At 44.1% G+C, this 18,330-nt stretch overlaps 1 protein-coding gene and 1 long non-coding RNA gene across 2 annotated transcripts in view; one reads left to right on the top strand and one right to left on the bottom strand.

The window, feature by feature from the left end:
- Positions 1–18,330, bottom strand: part of RERE (arginine-glutamic acid dipeptide (RE) repeats) — a 252,765-nt gene that overhangs the window by 57,508 nt on the left and 176,927 nt on the right. The window lies entirely within an intron of this gene.
- LOC107183581 lies at positions 1,911–4,737 on the top strand. The gene is made up of 2 exons (XR_001514371.1): positions 1,911–2,954; positions 4,216–4,737. It is a non-coding gene; the product is annotated as an uncharacterized LOC107183581 (long non-coding RNA).

Raw genomic sequence — 18,330 nt, 5'->3', positions numbered from 1 at the left:
CCCACTGCTGCTCAGAGACCAGCCTTTACCTTGTGGTTTACCAGAAATGTAGAGGAGCCTTTAAAATCGAAACAAAGCCAACCCACTCAGAGTTGGTCAGTGATCAGCATAGGTCAGTATGTTAAGCATTCCTTTCCCTCTATTAATTCACTTCTCTTCAAATGAAGACCTTAAAGTCTTTAAGACTAATTTAATAATTAACATTATCGATTTAAAAATAGACATGTCTCGGCATACCTTGGAGATATTGCAGGTTTGGTTTCAGACCACTGCAATAAAGCAAGTATTGCAATAAGTGAGTCATGATGTTTTCGCTGGTGGAGGGTCTTGCCTTCTATTTGTTAAAAAAAGGGGGGTGGGAAGGGCGACATCTGTGAGGTCTGCCTGTACTCTAAGCTTCTGAATGTTAGCTCAATGGTATGGTCTGTTTCTTAGTAGTGGAGCTGAAATTCAGCATTTCCAGTGCTGAAATCCCAGGCCTCATGAATTATTTCTACGTCCTGTATCCTGACGGTGTACAGATATATATATATATAAATAAAACAAACCATAAAATAAAACAAACCATGAGATAACAGGTTGGTTGGGCTAAGGTGGTCACCATGGGAAATAGTTAAAAATCAAAGGGTTAATTTTGAACTGACTTTCTTGGTTCCATGACATGAAATTCCTGATTTTCCTCATATCACCTGGCTTAATTCTCTATTCAACCTCTAAATGTTGGAGTCTTCCCATGGCTTTGTTCCAGGCTTCCTGCTGCTCTCAACCTCCCTCCCAATATATCTCCCCCTGCACCCTGGGCTCTAAATATCATTCAAGATTCTTATGACTGTTCCCAAGGCTAAATCTATGGTCCAAACCCACTGGGAACACTTGCTCGAACGTCTCAGACATTTCAAACTGCTTCTAGAAATATGCACTTGACATCTGGTGGTGAACACAGACCACTTCTGTCGATGCATTTCAATGACTATGCTATCCAGTGCAAAGCACCATTGGCTCCACTAAAAAAAAAAAAAAAAAAAAAAAAAAAAAAGGAAGTAAAAGCTTCATGTGGCCGGCACTGTTACTTCTCTATGGAAAGCCACAAGGCCTCAAAACTGGTAAAACATCTGCTGCTCAGAGACCAGCCTTTACCTTGTGGTTTACCAGAAATGTAGAGGAGCCTTTAAAATCGAAACAAAGCCAACCCACTCAGAGTTGGTCAGTGATCAGCATAGGTCAGTATGTTAAGCATTCCTTTCCCTCTATTAATTCACTTCTCTTCAAATGAAGACCTTAAAGTCTTTAAGACTAATTTAATAATTAACATTATCGATTTAAAAATAGACATGTCTCGGCATACCTTGGAGATATTGCGGGTTTGGTTTCAGACCACTGCAATAAAGCAAGTATTGCAATAAGTGAGTCATGATGTTTTCGCTGGTGGAGGGTCTTGCCTTCTATTTGTTAAAAAAAGGGGGGTGGGAAGGGCGACATCTGTGAGGTCTGCCTGTACTCTAAGCTTCTGAATGTTAGCTCACAGATATGGTCTGTTTCTTAGTAGTGGAGCTGAAATTCAGCATTTCCAGTGCTGAAATCCCAGGCCTCATGAATTATTTCTACGTCCCTTACCTTTTCCGTGCCTGACAGTGTACAGGTATTAGAACGCTAGGAGGCTGAGGGTGAAGGAGAAAGAAGACTGTGCTCACTTAAAAGGCAGTAACGTGGGCTGGGTCCCTGCCCAGTGAGTGCACAGCGGCCTGCTCGCAACGCTCCACAGACTTGCGGCCGGGCCACTCTCAGGAGCTTGGACTGAGGGGCTGGCGGGTGTTGGTTTCCACTTACCCTGCACGTGTTCCTTGGGAGCAGAAAGCAAGTCCTTTGCTAGTTCTGAATCCTCATAGCCAGATGAGATCCAAACATAAATATAAATTTATTTATGGCACGGAGATTATTCTTTGCTTTGTTTTAGAAACTGAGTTTGTGGCTGTGCTCCAGTTTCACATATGTTGACATTTAACATTGTATAAATTTAAGGTGTACATGTTAATTTGATACACAAATATTGTAATATGATGGCCATTGTAGTGAGAATTAGAACCCCTGTCATGCTACATAATTATGCTCCAGTTTTTAGACGAACTGCTGTAGTTTTCCATTACTGAGTTAAAATTTCATATCATCAGGAGTTACCTACTGTAAGTTCCTAGTAGAGAATATTTAATTCCTGGCTTTAAAAAAAGTGAGTTACCTGAACACAGTATTTACTGTTAACCTGTGTTTTAATAGGCTCTGTCTGGAAAGCTCTATTTCTTATTTTTGGTAGAATGCAAAGAACATGAGATTCAAACTCGGAAGTTCTGGGACCTAGTCTGCTCCTCTGTTCCATAAAGGAAATTTTGATATGACTGTTTATGGACACAGCCAGTTTTGAAATGGGAGATACTTAATAGGAATAAACATAATTGGGTCACAATGCAGTAACATTTCTCTTATGATAAAATTTTACGTTCTAAAGTCCCTGGTGCTATTGCCGAGCCTGCCCCACGTCAGTGCCTCCCGAGCCCCGTGCCCATGGCCTACCCAGATGCTGACCCTCTCCACCCTCGGGGTGGCAGGGTGGGTCTAGGCTAGCAGCTTCGCTGGTATGCGTCATGATATGAAACCGGCAGGGAAACACCACCCTATGCAACAAAGAAACAGCTAATACTGAGTAGTGCTAGGGCACGTCTTAAGGGTTACGTGCACTGACTTACTGAAACATCACAACCTTCAACGAGTCAATCAGGCACTACTACAATTTCCACTTTACAGAAGGAAAAACTAACCATACCATCAATCCAGGGTCAAGGTTGACATCTGTAAACAACTGGGAGCCTCAGGGATGGGTGAGGCCTAAGAATGGAGTCCAGGACAGGGTGCAGATCGCAGATGGTGCAATGGGCATCTGTTGCCTTTGTCTGCCTTTCAAGGTAAGTGTTCTCAAAAATCTATAAAAGTAAGTAAGGGCTAGAGTCTCATAACTTATTCGTGCCTCAATTTCTTCATCTTTTAAATTGGCAAAAAATGCCTGCCTTATCCATTTCAAAAAATTATTCTGAACATCAAACTGGATAGCAAAGAGTAGTAGGCTGGGGCTAAGTCCCTCACAGAGTAAGGTGCACTGATCGCCCTCATCTGCACCTGGAACTCCCAACATTCTTCTCAAGGGCTGGATCTGACCTGTGTCCGCAGCAGAGAAGAGAGGCAGGACGAGGGGACTGTGCCTCAGAAATGGCAAAAAAATAGCTCTGCATTAACTCCTGGCTGAGAGCTTTCACAATTAACTCCCACTGGTGAATTTTAACTAGTGCATCACAGTCAGAAATGCACACCAGGACTTCGAAAAGTGACTTCACTCCATCCTCTTACATAACTGTTTGGAAAACACTGTCGGTATTAAAATGATTCCCACTGTGAAAATGGCTCCTTCTGCTCTACCCTGTTTTCTGCACAAAATTTTATGTTAATAACTTACTGGTTCTCAGGGGACTGAAGAGCAGGCATATTTGCAAGTAAGCAATCCACAGTGCCCCCTCGCTCCCGGGTAGATATATAAAAGTGCAAGCGAAAAAAAGAGAACATTGATGCCAAGCAGATGAAGTGAAAGCCTTTCCAAACGCTTGTATCACACAGTGCCGTGTCCTTACTGACCAACGGCTCTTACTGACCAACCATTAGATGAGAACCTGTTGCGTTTCATCCATACAGTCTTGTTTGTTATAGATTCTTGTCACCGTATCTAAAACGTATGTCTTGCTGGAGGTATACTAATGATGCTGTGCTTTGAAAAGTATCATTTGGTTTTGGGTTTTAAATGTTTAACACATTAATGAAAGGGTGACTGAGGAAAGCACTACTTTTTCAATAAATAACACCCAGAACCAATTTGTCTGGGAGGAGACATGCCGGCAATCATGGTGGGCATTTCCAAGAGTCTCTGTATATTGCTCTCATTTCTGACTACTTTGTAAGTAACTTTGAGTTTACTAGCATTAGTCCAGGTTAACTACATAGTTACATTTGGATTTTCAACTGGACGGAAGATCGGTGCCCCTAATCCTTGAGTTGTTCAAGGGTCAACTATAGTTAACAGTTTCATTAAACTGGTTAAAGTTTTATAAAGGCAAACGGATAACTATTTAAAAGAATAAGCACATTTTTATTATGGTTCTCATCTCTCTTCTGGAGCAGATCTTTTTCTCTAGCTCACACTTCACCTACACTTTCTATTCAGAGTATCAGCTTTCACAGACTCAACACGGACAGTCACGTGTCCTAGACCACGGCCTCCTCGAGGCTCTTCGATACACTCTCCAAGAGTAATTGTTTGGACCAATAGGACAGAAGTGATGCTGGTGGACTTCTGAGGCTGGAGTGTAAGCAATACAGCTTTTGCTTGGCTCTGCCTCTGCAGACACACAGCGCTGAGCCACCATAATACAAAGGCTGGCTCTCCGGAAGCCACCAGCAGTGCTGGAGACCACACAGGGGTGGAGAGACGCCTAAAAGCTCCCGCTGTTCCAGCCCCCAGCTGCTGAGACTTCCTGGCTCGGGCTCCTGAGTGAAGGCGCTTTCAAGATGGCTCCAACCCCACCTACCATCTGACTGCAACCTCACAAAAGCCCCTCAACTCAGAACCACACAGCTGAGCCACTTCTAAATTCTCATCCCACAGAAATAGAGATAATAATGAGTATTATTGTTTTAAGTTGAGGTAATTATTTTATTGATTTTTTTTTTTTAAGGGAGAGAGAGAAACATCAACCAGATTCCTCCTGTATACACCCCAACTGGGGAATCGGCCCTACAACCTGGGCATGTGCCCTAACCGGAATGGAACCCACCACCCTTTGGTATGCGGGCCAGCACTCCAACCAACTGAGCCACACTGGACAGTTGAGGTAATTTTTACTGTTGGGCATAGTTTATTATGCAGTAAGAGGAAACCACTATGAAATTCATTATAAAAACTACTAAAAACTCTACATTGTTAGTCAGCTATTAATTAAATGAACCAGTGAATCAGCTTCCTATTAGACTTCTCCAATCTGCATGTCCTTTCACTGTCTATAACCTTACTCTGCTTTAACACATAGCTCTTATTACCATGTAACATGACGTTTTACATGACACTAAATGCATCAGGAAATGTGTTCACTTCTGCATCCCAGCCCCAAAAGCAGCACTTGATTAGCAATCAATCACTGGCTGGCTGAATGAATGAGTGAGTGAGTCTGGAGGTGAGCTCACCTGGTCTTCCCAAAGCACTATCTGATTTCCCCACCATCTGCCCTCCGTCTTGACTCAGTGTCTCCTGACATGTGTTCACTGCTAAGTTTCTGACTCTCTAATTACTACTTACAAAATTGTTTAACACCAACTTTCCTGTCCACTCAGACGTACAAATCCCACCAGAGAAACCACACCGTCCCACTCCATGATGCCAGTTTAGCACCCAGAGTGAAGCTGGTAATTAATTTTTTCAACACACCTGTGTACTAAACCCTTTCCAGGTGGTTTCAAATGTCAAATAAAATTACTCCATTTTTCATCCAAAGACCACATGCCTCATAGGAAAATGACCTCATGTCAGATGGTTTACATAGCAACTGAGCCCACTAGCAAAGGCCATGGAGCCATCCCATATATCTCTGTCTATATGATGATTTCATTGCGTCGGCTAAGTCCCTTCACTATGGCAGACCTAACAAAGCACTGCCACTGGGTGACTCTCAGAGCACGCTTCAGTGCATTTCAAGTCAAATGAGAGCTGGCTAGTTAAGCAGCAGCATCAACAGATGTAGGAATACCGCCAGCAAAATATCTCTGGCCAATTATGGCTGCCCAGCTACACCCAAATTAAAAATAACCCAATACTAACAACATCGCCCCCCCCCCCCCCGTGATAACGCCGTGGAGTCTCCCCGGAAATGTACTGTAAAGTGGTCATAAATAAGTCATTGAAAAGTTCACCTCCTTTAACAAGGTAGATCTCAGCAAAAAAAGAAAGAGGAAGAAACTGAAAAAAGAAATGTGGCCCATCTGTAAGTGACAAGCCAATAAAAGAATAGGAATCTTTAGTGAAGAAGCCTTCTGAAAAAATTGTAATTAAGAGTCTAAATTAGTGGCTGCCCAACAGAAACTGAATGTGAGCCAAACATGTACCTTTAATTTTCTAGCAGTCATATGTTTTAAAGATAAAACTTTAATAATACGAGTTTCTAATGTCCATTTTAACTTGATCTAAAATATTATCAATTCAGCATATAATCAATATAAAAGTTATTAAAGAGTAGTTTGCGTTCTTGTTTTCCTATATGTCTGTGAATTCAGCATGTGGTTTACACTCACAGCACCTCTCAGCTTGGACTGGCACACGTGGCTGGTGGTTACCAAGTCAGGTAGCACAGGTCTGGAATGATCCTTACTTCTGTTTTTATAAAACATTAAAACTTCCAAAGCACTAAAAGTTTTCCATTAGGGAGGTAAAATAAATACACTGTTAGAATTATGGACAATGATATCACATAGTCTTAAATGAAATAAAATCACAAAAGCCTGTTATTTTAAATTAAATAAAAGCTGTCCCCCAGAAGAACTCAGCCCCCCAGAAGTTAAGATCTGCCCACAAACGGGAAACTGAGGCCCTGACGGGCACCAGGGGCGCCCTTCCGCTCCCGCCATGCAAAGGGCTCCTGAACTTTGTTTCTCCTTCACCACAATCTGACAAGGGCCAGGGCTCCTCGTTTACCTTTGTTCACTTTAAAGGGTCTCCAAATGGGAGGGAAAATCAATCACTCGTTTGGGAAATGTCCGGGGATAGAGGGGAAGGGAGTGTATTTCAATTACAGAAGGCAACCTCGCTCCTAAGGCAGATCCCCGTCTAAAGGTGGTCATTGTTTTCCTTTTTATTACCATTCGGTCTCATGCTGTCCCCATGAAGAACAACTACCACAAGGGTCTCTCAAGGGAGAGTCCCCACATGGGGTGCTGGTAATGGGCCCCACCATGAGGCTGCTCTGCTGGCTTTTGTTTGGAACAATAGCATTCCCATGATACCTCACTCTTGCTGAAAATATTGGTATTAAGAGAGCATGAACACAGCTGTGTGTAAATTACACACAGAGATTAGATCTGTATATTTATAAGGAACACAAACATACTAATAGCACAGTTACATACACAGTTGGGTACACTGGGCTGCATGGAGAGTACGGTTTGAGTTCCAAAGTATTTCTTTAAAATTTTCTAGATTGAAATGCTTAACCTGCACAGTCAGGCTGAGGTTCTTCTGCCCCCCGCCCCCCCCGCCCCCAGATTCCTCTTCACTTTCATTTGCAATACGGGAGAAATTATTTGAAACTCTATGAAGGAGAAATCTCACAATAAAGAGCTTTAAAATTAACTTTTATAGTAAAAATAAATCAACATGGGATGATTTTCAGTTAAAAAGTAATAATTATAAATTGGGGGAGGAGGATAAGAGAAGGCAGTGTGGCAGAAGCAGAAAGTGGGAAGAATCTGAAAGTTCAGAATTAACTTGTCCTGCAATGACAGTGTTCGCGTCTCTACACAAATGCATTATGTACAGAGAGGACGACCTGTTCACACCGCACGGGGAAGGCAGGGTTCTTTGCATTTTTCCGCTAAATTTGAAAATAGAGAGAAGTGCACTCAGCATTATATATTCACTGCATTAAATCCAGATATAGACACGTGACCAGGAAACTGGGCTCTGTTCTCTGCCTGATTCTATCACGGCTTTCGATGACCCAGGCGAGACCTTAACATTCATTCCCTGGGCTGAGTTTCTCATGGAAAGATGGCATCCCAAGTACCCTAATTTACCAGATAAAGCACTAACTTTTAAATTGTTAAGTGTTTCAGGAAGGTAAAAGAAAAATAGTAATAATCCAACTAAGCATAAATGTGAATATATATATACACACATAATAAGCTCACTTATAGGCCTTAATTTTATTCTTTAAAAGCTTTAAAAAAACATGCTCCAACTGATACTCTTCATCTTTTATTTTTTCTTGGTGTGGTTTATATAAACTCCTGGTTTAAAATGAAAGAAAAGGTCCATTTCTGAGGCTTGGGTTTACCGTGCTTACAGTTCCACCAATAAATCATCTCCCAATCTGGGCTTGGAAAAGCACTGGCCACGGTTTGATTGCTCCAGCCCCAGGTTGCCAGGCAACCAACACAAGGGGGAAGTCTGAGAAGCGCTGACAGATAGCCAAGTGGCTGAAACAACAGACTTCTCTCTGTCAAAAATGTGTTTCAGAGAGCCACTTCCCCACCTCTGCTCTCTGCTAAACACTACACGATTGTAAAATCAAAATCAAAAGGCCACTGTAATAAAAACACTTCCTGCTCAATTACGAATTGTTAAAAAGCTGTGGGGAGGCCCAGATCACACAGTGTATGGCAACAGAAATGTGATACTGTAAATGAGATAAAGTCAGCAGCATGCGAGAAACCCGGTCTAAATGCAGCTCTGTAGCTTCGGGTCAGGGGACCTGGTGTGTGGAGCAAATCAGCTGCCTAAGAAAGCACCAGCAAGAAAATAACGAATGTTGAAACGTTGCAGAAACAAACCAAACAATAACCAAGAAGCCGCAGGTCCCCGTTACTTAATAATAAAACCAAGAACATGCTCAATCGTTGTGGAACAATCTGGAGATAATGAAAGTTTTCTCTCTCTGGGCTGATTTCTTGTGTAGAATAGGGCAAGGAAGATCAAGGACCCGCAGGAAGCACGCCCCCTGGCGGATGGGCAGGTGGGTGGGATTCCCTCATGCTTGACAGTCAGGGGATTACAGGAGACAGCAATGCCTTCCAGAGGATGCCTGGTAACAACAGCAGGTCTGAGGTCTGACATCTACTGCAACATCTGCAACACCTCCGGTGCCTGCTCCGAGCCAGTAACCGCCCCAGTCCTGCCGTGTCCCTGCTATGCAGCATCCTTCCACGAAACCCCTGCCCTGACTGCCACCCAGGACTCCGGAAACGCTTTGTGGTTATTTGGAAGAGGTCAGCACTAAGAACAAGTTCACCTTTTTTGTTTTTGGCAGCCTGGTAAAGCCTAACCTCTTACTAAAAATGGGTTTGAAATGCCTACAATAAAATGTATGGATTAAAAAGGAAACCAGTTGCCCTAACCGGTTTGGCTCAGTGGATAGAGCATTGGCCTGTGGACTGAAGGGTCCCAGGTTCGATTCCGGTCAAGGGCATTCCGGTCACCTTGGCTGCGAGCACATCCCCAGTGGGGGGTGTGCAGGAGGCAGCCGATGATGATCTCTCTCATCGATGTTTCTAACTCTCTATCCCTCTCCCTTCCTCTCTGTAAAAAAATAAAAAATAATTTTTTTTTTTAAAAAAGGAAACCAGTTATTTGAAAACAAGATACCAAAACATTAAAAAAAGGTGAGTATGCAGACCTTACGGACAGTAAGAAACCAAGATCTCTCAGAGGGTTTTGGTGCCTATGTATGTTTTTAGGGGGCGGTGTTGTTTTGTTTTGTTTTATAATAAGAGCTTTGGCATTATGACAAAATGGAGGGCCAGGACAGCAATTTATTCACCACTTAAGTTACCAAAGCAACGCACAGCCTGGCTCACTGCCCAAAGCTGACCAACTCGGAAGAGGTGCGCGAGGCTCCCAGGCTGGCCCTCTCCACGCCGCCAGCCCAGATCCCACGGCTCCTGCCTTTTCCTGCTTTTTCAGGGCCCAGATGAGGGCCTGGCAAGAAAAATGCGTAGGTCTATTTTCTGCAAACTGGGGTGTACAGACACAAAAGGCTTTAAGGGCACGTGGACTCAAATAGTTCTAAGGCAATATTCATTTCCTAACCTGCAACTTTCAAGTTTTCTTTCCCAGTCATCTACCGAGAAACAAACTCTTGTGTAGAAGGTGAAGGGCCACCCTCCTCTCACCTCACAAGCAAAGGCGTCCCTCTCCCACCTGGGGTGCTTAGCAGCGGGGCCTATGCAGAAACTCCAGGGCAGAAGCACAGGTCCATTCAAAACATGGGTGTGGATGTGGGCACAGAGACTAACTATGTTCACCATAAGAGCCTTAAGCGACTCAGGTACTTTCTAATTCTTTTGAAGGAAGGAGGGTCTAGAGAAGGTATCATCTGATAAACTATTGAAAATATGTCTGATGATAAATTATATTTTTGGCATTACAATGTAAAATTCAAATATTTAGGTAACACTGTAAAAAACTATCATTCCCATCTACTTGTTCATGTGAACAAGATTCCTAAATATTTATATATACAAATAAATAAATAAGAATAAAATAGATACAGAATATGGCCTCAATTGAACAATAAGTAATATTCATCCAAGAACTAATGTGTTCAAAAAACTCATCTATCTTATTTCCAATGAATAGTAAAAAGTAAAATTTTATCTACATTTATAACATCTTGTTTTGTTCACCTGTATACTAATTATTATAACACTATAATTATTGGAGAGAATTTTTCTTTTAACACAGCTTTATTTCTAAAGGAAATCAGTATGTACGCATATTTTGATACACATACCTTTTTGTTTTAGGGAGTATCAAAGGCTGATCTGATAAGATCTCAAGCACAAAATGCTTTACATTAGGAATAAAGTCTATGGGAAGTAGATTCAAAAGTTACTAGTTATGCACTGGCTGGTTTGGCTCCGTGAATAGGGGGTCAGCCTGCAGACTGAAGGTCCTGGGTTTGATTCCAGTCAAAGGCACATGTCCAGCTTGTGGGCTCGATCCCCAGTAGGGGGCGTGCAGGAGGCAGCTGATAAATTATTCTCTCTCATCACTGATGTTTCTTTCTCCCTCTCCCTTCTTCTCTGAAAATATATATATGTATTTAAAAAGCTACTAGTTATAAGTTAAAGGGGGAAAGATAAAGTATAAGATTTTACTGCTAAAAATAGGAGCTCATTCGTGTATTTTCTTTCTTTTTTTAAATATATTTTTATTGATTTCAGAGAGGAAGGGAAAAGAAGAGATAGAAACATCAATGATGAGAGGGAATCATTGACTAGCTGCCTCCTGCACGCCTCCTACTGGGGACTTAGCCTGCAACCTGGGCATGTGTCCTTGACTGGAATTGAACCCGGGACCCTTGAGTCTGCAGACCGACACTCTATCCACTGAGCCAAACCAGCCAGGCTCATTTGGGTATTTTCAAAATAGGTAATAATGGGTATAAATCACAATGATATTCAAAATACACTAGATATCTATATCTATAAAAGGCTAAACAACCGTCATAACCGAAACAACCGAACAGACGACCAAAGAGGCTGCATGGGGCGACCAGGCCAACAGGGGTGTTAGTGAGGGCCGACCAAACGACCAAGCAGCAGGCTGCATGGGGTGACCAGGCTGGCAGGGGAGGCAGTGAGGGCCGACAAAATGACTAAGCAGTAGGCTGCGTGGGGTGACCAGGCCGGCAGAGGGGGGAGGCAGTGAGGGGTGACCAGGCCGGCAGAGGGGGCAGTTAGGAGTGATCAGGCAGACAGGCAGGTGAGCAGTTAGGAGCCAGTGGTCCCAGATTGTGAGAGGGATGTCCGACTGCCAGTTTAGGGATCGGGCCTAAACTGGCAGTCAGACATCCGCTAGGGGTCCCAGATTAGAGAGGGTTTCAGGCTGGGCAGAGGGGACTACCCCCCATGCACGAATTTCGTGCACCGTGCCTCTAGTATTTAATAATGATGGGACAGTTTTATTTCAAATGTCAGAAATTACATCCTAATGAAAAAAAGCATATACCATTTTAAACTTGGGAGGGAATATAGGCTTTCTAAGCAAAATTCTTTTAGGGGCTTCATGGGGGGGGTTAAATTTATATCTGAAAGGAAGACAGACACTCAGGAATTCTTGGGAGCGCCAGGCACACTTCCACATTTCAGGCAGACTAATTAGAGTCTGGTTGTACCTAACAGAACAAACTAGGGTTACTAAAAACACATTCTAGAACCAAGACAGATTGTATCACAAAAGTGGGATTTATCATGGTGATCACTTCATAGGTTACATGTCTGATCACTGGGTTGTACGACTGAAACTAATATAATATTGTATGTCAACAGCAATTGAAAAAAATGTTTTAATTTTTTGGAGTAACTGCTGTTCAATTATGGTAAAGACCATTCTTCGCATGAATTTCAAAACTGGGTGTGACATCTGTCTGTTCAAGAGTGAGAGCTCAGACTCCTTCGTGAGCAATTAAAGTGCTCAGCAGCCTCCATCCGGTCACTCTAGCCCCAGCGTCCAGCCCCCCAAGTGTCTGGATTAGAACTTGTGTTAAAATGGATTCTGAGGTTTCATTTCAGTTCATGGGAGACCGTGCTGTGCTGAACAATGTCTACAATGAGTGCAGGAAGGAGGAAGCGGGTGGCACTTGGGCTGTGTATCTGCCACCGCTGTCCCAGAGTCAACTACAGCCAGGCCCTGCTGCTCCCATCACATGCTCCAGTTGTTTGGGGTAAAATAAATCGATATGGGATGATTTTCAGTTAAAAATTACAAAAGTTCCTGAGTCTTATTAGCATTTATCAGGTCTTGACAAGAACAGTTTATAGGCTGTAACAATCTCCCACCTCAGTCTCTCCTCACCACCCACCGCCTGGGGGGCCTGTGTATTGACCACTTACCACTGGGTGACCCTGATCACATGTATGTACTACCTCATGCCCATACTGTCTCATCTTCCTCTGTGCTGCATTTGCTGTGTACCCGCCATGGAACTTCCCACACGGTGCCCAGCACTGGGTCCGGGCACCCAAGTCCATCACTACCATTAAAGTCTCTCTCCTCAGGGTGGGGTGGTCTTGTCTGGGGTCATCTGGCAGAGTCCTTTCCACATACAAATCATGTTTCTTCAAGGACAATTCCTACTATCAGTACCTGAACCTTTCAGGGTTGAACAGGGCCTAATATTAATTAATACTCTTGTTTCTAAGAAAGAAAATCAATGACCAGCCCAAGGTACAGCAGCTGGTCCAAGGCACCGACTCAACCAGAAAGGCTTGCCAACACCTTCGTGTCCTACCACCAAACTTGAATTACATTACTAGTGGGCAGTTTCCTACATGCAGATGAGTAGTCATCTAAGAAAAGAAGAAGTGATGAGAAAATGTAGGGCGGAAAGGAGGAGGAACTGGAGTTTCTTGTTTTGGGGCATATCACGAACATAAAAACACCCGGCCCAGTGGCAGCAGACATTCGGGGGGAAGCTCCCACCAGAGGTGGGTTGTCACAGCCTCCTCCAGGCGGCAGCAGATCCAGGCTGCTCTGACTACAGCAGGCAGGACTGGTGGGACCTTAACACGATCTAGGACAGATAACAGTGAAAACAATTCTTGTGGCCTAATAAAGGATGAAAAGGAAATGTTCTTTATAATGAGGAAATGAATCATCTACCCATCAAGCTCCTTCATGTCTTTGTTTTATTTTGCTTTAGGCTCTTAGCCTGTTTGATAAAACATTACACCGAGGAAGCACCAAAGAAAACGAAAACACAGTGACAACTAAAGGGAACTCCACAGGCTGGACAGAGCCCCCTTGGGCTTTAGCTGCTTCTCCTCATCCTCTCTCCTGACCACAGAGAATATTCACCCAAAACTTCTGTGAGGTTATCAGCTAAGGCCGTAACAAGAACGAGACCCTTCTCTTCTAATCTTTGCACCAATCCAAAAAGTCATGACAAAGGTTGTAGAGAATCTTTTGGCATTAAGTCTGTCACTGTGTTGCCCATAACAGAAAACGCACATCTATGCACAACAAATGCATGAACTTTTACTTCAATGATAGCCACATGACTTACTTCTATAGCAAAGCTCCCTCTTCTCTCCTAGCAGTCAGTTCTAAGCTCTCAAAAGTTCCTGAGTCTAATAGGCATTTATCTGATCCTGACAAGGAACAGTTTATAGTAACTGAGACATGACTTCAAAGATCACCAGATAGGAATTAAGTAATTTAAATTATTAGAAAAACATTTATCACACTTGATTAATTGACTTGGATTACTGAGGTATCATTTGCCCAGACTTACTTAGAACAGAAATATGGAATGAGAAGTGCTGCTCCCTTGAGGAAGGCAGCTCTACAGCTATGCACCCCCACCCACTCAGCCTTCCCCTGACACAGCATTCTCCACTCAGCTAGGAGAGGGATGGAGAGTTAGAAACAACAATGAGAGAGAACCATCGATCAGCTGCCTCCTGCACACCCCCTACTGGGGATGTGCCCGCAACCAAGGTGCATGCTCTTGACCGGAATCGAACCTGGGACCTTTCAGTCCGCAGGCCGACGCTTTCCACTGAGCCAAACCGGTTAGGGCTCTATCCTATCTTTTATCAGAACTATCAGGAACATGAGCAATCTTGCTCATAGTCCTTCTAATACTCTGCTTGCATCAACAATTCTTGGTGCCCTTTATTCCAACCCAGCCATCAGCCATCCCTTATGGCTGAACTTCATGGAAACATCTAAGATATGAATCTAGAACTTTTATTTACTACGGCACACCCACCTTAAATTGCACAAAGTCTCTTCTTCTTGATGTGCCCCTCAACTCCTGTACCATCTCTATCCTGGTTTCCCAAGTTCTATACGTAACCCAGGACTCACTACCAGTTATTTCAACAAAGCGATCAATACTACAAGATCTGCCTCAGCATCCCGACTTTGTACCAAGTTCCTATCCCAATCTTTCAATTGAATTATATCATTGCCCACATTAAAAGTGTGTAATTATTCCCCATTTCCCATTAAGTTAAACATCATGGGTAACAAATTAAATACAACATCCAAGCAGTTCTGCTTTGGAGCTATTCCTTTTCTACATTTGTCATTTTGTCCATCCTTCTGCCTCTCAATCTAACAATTCCCCGAGTCTCTCCTTGCTGGGGTCCAACCCCAGCAGGTCCAGGGGTCCCCAAAGGTGTGGATGGAGTTGGCGAAGAAGGCATGACACAGAGGCAGCGTTCAGGTGATCATCATAGCCAGGTTCTCTAGTCAGGTTCTCCAGCCAAGTTCTGTGTAGGATCTTTTGCCATGCTGGATAGGAGATCTCCAGCCAGGTTCTGTGTCCATGTTCTCTTGCTAGGTTCTCCAGGTTGTCCAGTCAGGTTTTGTAGCCATGTTCCCTCGCTAGGTTTTCCAGCCAGGTTCTGTCCAGGTTCTGCAGCCCGGGCGTGATTATTTGTAGTTAAAGTGATTAACTATCCGCCTGACACTTAGTTAAGGGGTTTTATCCCCTCCCTAACTTCAGGGAAAAATCCCTACCGGGGGAAACAACCTTTCTCGTATAGGTGACCTTGGTTAAAACACATAGCGCTAAGGGGAGCAAACATATTAAGAACACCAGGTGTTCTTGAAATACACCAGGTCCCTTGAAACATATGCTGTGCAGATGTTTCTTTCCTGCAGCGACTGTGTCAAGCAGCAAGGATGGACCGGCTTCCGGCATCTCCTCACTCTGCACTATTACCCCTGCCAACGTCAACAGGTCCTGGCTCTGCCACTTCCTCTCTGAGATCCTGAGCATGCATGCTAATTTAGCTCCTCAACTGTGAGCTTTCTCTGTAAACAGAAAGCTTTCCTAGCTTTAGACCTTCATTTCTAACTGCTACATCCACCTGCATCTTCTAGAGTCACTTCAAATTCAACATGACTCTTCCATTCTGCCCTAAAGCAAGTACTTCTGGTTTCACAAATTTATTAAAGGTACCACCAGATGCCTCCCTGTACCAAGACACAAAATCTGAAGAGCATCTCTCCAGCTCTTCCCTTCTCTCCCACCCCCATCAGCCAGGCTTCCCTGGAGAGGCCACGCAGTGTAGTGAGTGAAGAGCTGGGCTCGGGAGCCAGGAGGCTGGGTTGGAAAGCAGGCTCTAGGAATTGCTCTGTGGCCTCAGAAAAGTTCTCTCTCCTGTCTGGGACCCTGCTTCTATATCTATAAAATGTCAATAAATTAGTCAATTCACGTCGAGTACTTAGAATAGCACCTGGCCCATAATAAAGGTCTTGCTTCTCACTAACTTTACCTCAATTCCTCCCAACCCCAGCTGCACGTTAGACCCAATGCCCCGGCCGTACCCCATGTTAATTAAGTCAGAATTTCTGGGGTGAGACCCAAGGCTCTGGGGTGTGTGTGGGGAGAATGTGCGCGTTGTGTGTGTAAGAATTAAAGCTCCGCATGTGATTCCAGTGCAACCAAGGCTGAAAAACACAACTTTTAAACTTAGAGCTTGCAACATCTCTCACTAGAACCACAGTCCTTCCTCAGCCCCAGGTCCCAGGGCCTGGAGCATGGATGCCTGGGGCCCACCCACAGATTCTGATCTAACTGGTCTGAGTGCAGTCTGGGCCCGGGACATTTTAAAGTTCTCCAGGTGATTCTAATGTGTTTGGCCAGGCTTCAGAACCACTGATCCCCTTCTCTACCCACTTCAGTTTGTCCCATCATTCCCCACATTCAAATATATGTAATTATTCCTTATTTCTTATTAAATTAAACATAAACTTCCGGTCCCACAGATGGGCGGCTTTGAATCAGCTATCTTGTACACACCTCCATCTACAGCTTCATTCAAACTGGGCCACCAGCTACTAACCACCCACCGCATTCTTTCCTATCTCTGGTCTTCCACTGACCTCTATCAACTGTGTATGGTGAGTGAAATCCTAGCCTTCCTCCAAGGTTCCTCTCAAATCACACCTCCTGCTCCTCACAGCACTTCCTGACCTCCCTGTCCGAGGAGAGCGGCAGTGTGTTCCCCATGTCCCCTGTGGTCCCCAACTATCAGGAGTAGAAGAGGCCCTCGAAAAGAGTTTTCAGTTACGTGGCTGCCATCTCCTCTCTAGGTTGCCTGTGGCAACAACATCCAACTCAAGTGCTCATTTACGCCCACTGCCAACATCAGTCAAGGATGCCACAGTGCCAGGCAATTATCAAGGTGAGTGGTGGCTCCCGCAGAGCTCTTAGCAGTTGAAGAACAAATGCAGTTTATTTGCCTAAAGTCAGTGATCAGCCTCCTTCCTTTTGGATAGGGAGTCAATATGTTTTAAAATCTGGTTTCTGAAAACTAAGCTAAAGACAAAAAAGTCACTTGAACACCGGAAGCACAGACTAGCAATGACAGAACAGAGGACTCCATTAGAGGCAGCAGGACGACCGTGGACAGCGGTGAAGGGCCGCACAGGCGCCCAGCAGAGCCTTGCCCAGAGCACACATGGACGTGCAGTGGAACCGAGGTCGATAGAAGGCGAACAAAGTCCTTCCTCTCTCTTTCTCCCTGTGTAATATTCTTAAAGGCAAACCTGAAGTGGGTTATCGAGAAACAACATTTGGTTTTGCGCTTTAAGAAGCCACCACCCCTTTTGTAAAGCTATTCATCGGAAGGGAACATCTCCCCTACACATGCCCACCTTGTAACAGTGGGACTCTCGAGTGCCTGAAATTACCTCACACCAGTGGAGGATAAACGCCGTGACGCGGAGGGACTCATCTAAATGTGTGAGCGATGGAAGGATCCACCTGCAAGTCTGCCTAAAAGCAAGGTCATCTAACTGGATCCGTGGGGAATACATGACAGGGGAAGGGGTAGAGGAAATCAGAGGAGGAGGAAGGGAAGGAGGAGAAGAAGGAAGAGGGGGAGGAAGTGGGAGAAAGGAGGGAGGGAAGGGAGAGAGGGGAGGGAGAATGTGAGCTGATTTTAAAGTCAGAGAGTCCTGGTGAGGGAGACAAACTACCGAGGTCAGCCTGTTCTGAGGCCAAGCACTTGGGAAGCTGACACAGAAGTTGGCTTGTCCCAAAGGAGGATCTGAAAATAATTTTCTACGTTTTGTTACTGCTAAAAGATTGGAGAATTTCATTACCATGGGCTGGATGAGAGGGGGGATACTAAATCTTCACTGCCCATCCCAGTCTTTAGCTGCTTTGGGAATTGGAACAGCTTTGCCTGATGAAATCGAGTCCCAAGTGGTGCTCTGCTGGAACAGAGAAATGGGAACCACAGACAAGGACCCAAAGCCTTCTACAAGCAAAGGGATTCTGTTTTAAAATTAATGATCTATGGGTTTTGGGGTCCCGGTCAACTGGTTCCCGAAATCTATGCTTAATTCATTTTCTGAAACTCCCCTTTCAAAAATGAATAACCAAGCCTACTTAGCTCTGGTACCCTAATTAATTAGAGGCCCTGGATGGAAAAAGAAAATGACTGATTTAGGCTGAACGAGCCTACACGGAAAGCATCTTATTAGCAAATGTGACACGCCAGCGCGTGAGG

Source organism: Myotis davidii, unplaced genomic scaffold (genome assembly GCF_000327345.1).
Source record: "Myotis davidii unplaced genomic scaffold, ASM32734v1 scaffold299, whole genome shotgun sequence".
Taxonomy (NCBI): domain Eukaryota; kingdom Metazoa; phylum Chordata; class Mammalia; order Chiroptera; family Vespertilionidae; genus Myotis; species Myotis davidii.
Note: the sequence above shows the minus strand (reverse complement) of the source record. Positions and strands in the feature narration are given on the sequence as shown.